Raw genomic sequence first — 260 nt, 5'->3', positions numbered from 1 at the left:
GGTTGTGAAGATCTTTTTTGTACAGTTCTTCTGTGTATTCTTGCCACCTCTTCTCAATATCTTCTGCTTTTGTTAGGTCCATACCATTTCTGTCCTTTATCGAGCCCATTTTTGCATGAAATGTTTCTTTGGTATCTCTGATTTTCTTGAAGAGATCTCTAGTGTTTCCCATTCTGTTGTTTTCCTCTATTTCTTTGCATTGATCGCTGAAGAAGGCTTTCTTATCTCTTCTTGTTATTCTTTGGAACTCTGCATTCAGA

This window comes from Bison bison, unplaced genomic scaffold (genome assembly GCF_000754665.1).
Source record: "Bison bison bison isolate TAMUID 2011002044 unplaced genomic scaffold, Bison_UMD1.0 scf7180017864267, whole genome shotgun sequence".
NCBI classification, from domain to species: Eukaryota; Metazoa; Chordata; class Mammalia; order Artiodactyla; family Bovidae; genus Bison; species Bison bison.
Note: the sequence above shows the minus strand (reverse complement) of the source record.